This window comes from Lepisosteus oculatus, chromosome 4 (genome assembly GCF_040954835.1).
Source record: "Lepisosteus oculatus isolate fLepOcu1 chromosome 4, fLepOcu1.hap2, whole genome shotgun sequence".
NCBI classification, from domain to species: Eukaryota; Metazoa; Chordata; class Actinopteri; order Semionotiformes; family Lepisosteidae; genus Lepisosteus; species Lepisosteus oculatus.
This window is the reverse complement of record NC_090699.1, coordinates 6,473,850-6,478,024: the sequence shown is the minus strand read 5'-3', so window position 1 is coordinate 6,478,024 and position 4,175 is coordinate 6,473,850.

Below are 4,175 nucleotides of genomic sequence, written 5' to 3'. Positions count from 1 at the left end.
GGTTGGGCTCCAAGGGGACGCCAGGTGCGGTGCCAGAGGAGTTTCACTCCGTTACCAGACCAGCACATTACCGAGACCTGAAACCGGGTGTTATCTCACACTTCCGGCCCCTGCGCCGCCTGCCCGTTGAAGCCCGTGATCTATCGTTTGATCCGGTTCCTCTCCTGTCACTCTTCACTGCCCGCACGGCTGCCGGAATAAGATCGGGGCGGCCCCTCCGAGCAGCTCGAAAACAGTCACTTGCAAATGAGCTCGACTTCCATTGTCAGTAACCGAGAGAGATTCAACGTTATTTTATTTTTTTGAAGTCTGGATTCAATTTAATGTCATCATATGAACCGAATCTAAAGTTTGCAGACTTTGGGAGATCTATGAGTAAATTCTGTAGTTGGAGATTATTTGCTAGGCACAGAAATGTAAAATCATTACATGTTGCAGGGAAAAAGGAAAAGAGTCACAGACAATTTCTTCTTAACCTCAATTTTAAGTAATACATTGTAATTAACACAGGGAGTGATTAATTATTTGGCACAACAAGTTCTATTTATCATTGGGCAAAATCCACCCACATTTTTAAATGTACCGATGCAGAGCAGGTCAATGTGAAAGACCATTTCCTAATTCAAAGGTCCCATTTAATGTTGGATATTAATTAACACATATTGTAATCTATCTTTGGAAACATTTAACTAGGACTGTGTACTGTTTGGAGAGAAGATCAAAGTTTTGGTCAAACACGCACATGTTACTAATTCAGGCAAATTTAGAAACCTATTGCACACAATTAATGCAAAATAGAAAAGCTAAAAAAACTGTAATAAGGCATAATCTGTTACTAAGTATTTTAAATGGACGTGGCATTTTTTTAGTATGATATATATTGGTACTTGAGGAAACAGAAAGGGTCATATTGAATAAATTGGTCAAACCCTAAAATGAAAATTCAGACTCTCCAAGATCAGTTTTTATCGGGTTTGTTTTAGTCACTCAAGGCAGCTGTGATGGAATCTTAGCTGATTTAAACTTCAACTAAAATTAAATCTAATATATGGAATCATACTTCAAAAATTGGATTAACATGTGGGCTTGATAGAATGGAGGTGGAAAGTTGGGTTTGAGAAGAAGAAACATGGTTTGGCAATATTAGTCAGTATGCTTGAAATATTGCCTGGGACTGTAAGTTGCTCGTCAATGTATTTTATTCTTAATATTTTAATCTACAGGTCCAATTTCCATTTTAAGCTACTTTTTCATTATTATTTCTTCCCCATCTGTATATAGCAGTGATGGGTGGACCAAATGTATAGTTTCACTTCCCTTAGCTGTGTTTGAATATAGGCAAATAGATTAAATGTGTATATTGGTGTTTTAAAACACTACATATATATATATATGCAAATGGCAAATGCACAGCACACCAAAAGTTTTATCTTTCTTGCAGAAATCAAAACTTATTACCAGTATTGTTTTCCCTACGAATTTATGTCGTACTTAATGATATTAAAGTGGTAGAGTATACGATACTCCATTTGCAGTAATCCTAAACTATACGTTTGTGTATGAACTCTTATTTCTAATATTAACTTTTAATTGCCACGTACTTTAAGTATAAAATGACGTTTTTAAGGACTTAATAGAGACCAAAAGTAAAGCAGGCCTATAAAATGGACTCCATGCCATCTTATAGATATTTAGAGCTAGTTAATTTTACCTGTGGTCTACCAATGCTCAAGCTAACACTGACTGCAAACGAATTACTTACATTTAAAAGAATAAAAAAAACAGAACAGAATCAACAATATACAGTACATGTAACAAGGGCTAAGATTTATAATCTAAAGGGAAATAAATACTAGGAACTTGCAATAAACTGCAACTGTTTAATAGATATCGGCATGCCCAGATGTTCAGTATGTTATTGTAATTTAAGCTGTCTCACTATCCTCCTGAGAAATACTCTTGCAGGTCTCCCTGCCCTGAAAGGGATATTGCTGCACTGCCCTAAACAAAGTTACAGTTCCTCAGACTCTGTCTCACGGAGCACGTTTTATTGCACCAAATTAAGTTATATACTGTAGCTGCTGGGTGTGTTGCATTTCTATTCTGCTGAATTGCTTTGCCCCAACCCAAGAAGTGGAGTTCACTTATTTTCTTCCTTAGCTTTTCAGACTTTGCACTGCTTCATTCTAAGGTGTTATTTAACTATGTTAAAGACACAGTAAACGAGTCTTTGTAAAGAAAGGCTGGAAACTTCCAGTTTCATTCTCTCACACGTTTACAGCCAGTAGCTGTATCACCCTGTAGCTCATAACTGTCAAACCACTGAAGCTCAGCAGGTGTGAGCCTGGTCAGTACCTAGATGGGAGACCTCCTGAGAAAAACTAAGGTTGCTGCTGGAAGAGGTGTTAGTGGGGCCAGTAGGGGGCGGTCACCCTGCGGTCTGTGTTGGTCTTCAGTACAGCGATGGGGATACTATACTGTAAAAAGGTGCGGTCCTTCAGATGAGAGATAGAACCGAAGGCCTGACTCTCTGTGGTCATTCAAAATCCAAGAGTGTTCCCTCTAAAAGTGGCTGTTATCCTGGTGTCCTGGCCAACTTTCCCATTGGCCTTTCCCAGTCATGGCTGTTTAATAATGCTTATGTATGAATGGTGGCTTTATCACTCTTGTCTCCCCACAAACAGCTGATGTGTGGTGAGAGAACTGTGCACGCTATAGTTGCTGTTGTGTCATCCAGGTACATTAGTGGTGGTGGAGGGGAGTCCCCATTACCTGTAAAGTGTAAGCAATTATTATTATAGTGCATTGAAAAGTAAAACAAGAAATAATACATATATCTGTACATGTGTTCATTTAAGCTGGATACTCTGCAAACCTAATGGAAAAGCAGTTTATTTTGTCTGGACTTTGTGTCTAAAGAGGAAAATAACGTGACTTAAATGCACATCATGAGATTATATCTTCTTTAGATTTAATCAACAGCAGGGAGACTACAAAACCTTTATCTGATCGTTTAGTTCCCCCCCCCCACACAGAAAAATACTGTCAACTGAAACTCCTGGTTATTACCTCAGAATCAGTTCAGTGCTGACATCAAGTGGCAGTCCACCTAAACTGCAACTACTGAGAGCACTGCAGTCAAAAAGACACTGGACTGAAGTATACTGTAACATGTATCTGCCAGGACAAAGTGGAACATGCCTATTTTAGTTTCACTTACATCAAATGGTACTGATACCCAAACTCTCAAAATTTCTGAAAAGGTGTAGTATGACCGATTGTTTGCAAATTGGGACCCTGATTTCATCTGTCTTTTAAGCTTATTGTTTGTTAAGGTATCCAATTCAACATAACAGGAGGCTGCTGTGCTTGGAGGAAAGGTGAAAGTCTTAAAATACTTATTTCAAATAGTCCAGCTTCTAGTCTTGATTACTCAATTTTGTGAACTTTAGTTTTCAGTAATACTTTGATGCATTATTTAGTCCACATAACTGAAGTGTGGTAATTATTGAATGTTTGTGTTAGCTAATTTCTGACTCTAAGCCTTGTGATAAGTATTTACTGTACATACTGTACACTAGCTCTGAAAAAAACTATTCTTTCAAGTCTGGTTAGGTACAGAACTTATCAACAGTGACTGCAAAGTAGGAATAAAGGAATGAATAGCATTCAGGGAACCTATAAAATAAAATTTAAAAATACTAATCAATTTGGTTTACAACACTGTTCCTGCAGACCCCAATCCAGAAAGTTTTACAGGTCACTATTAAATTAATTTATTGACACAGAACAACTTGATAGTGGTTGCATAAACATGCAAACTGTTAAACTTTAAGCAATTTAGAGTTTAGTTATTTTGTAGTAATTTTGAGCTCTTTTAGGAAACTCTAAGTATGCTTCAATCCTCAACATCCAGGGTTATTTTAACTAAACAGAAGACTTACTTGATTTGTTATCATGATTCATAGTTAATAACTAATCTCTGACAAGAGGAGAACTGTTAATATATTTATTAATGTGGGAGTTTCCAGGACCAGGGTTAGAATCTTTCGTGTATGGTATTGTGGTATGTTTTCACAACCCATTGTTTTAGAGATAGTAAATTCACTATTGTTAGAATGCTATATTCTTTCTGGACTGGTAGCTCTTAATGGTGTCTTTTTTTCTTAGGTGCC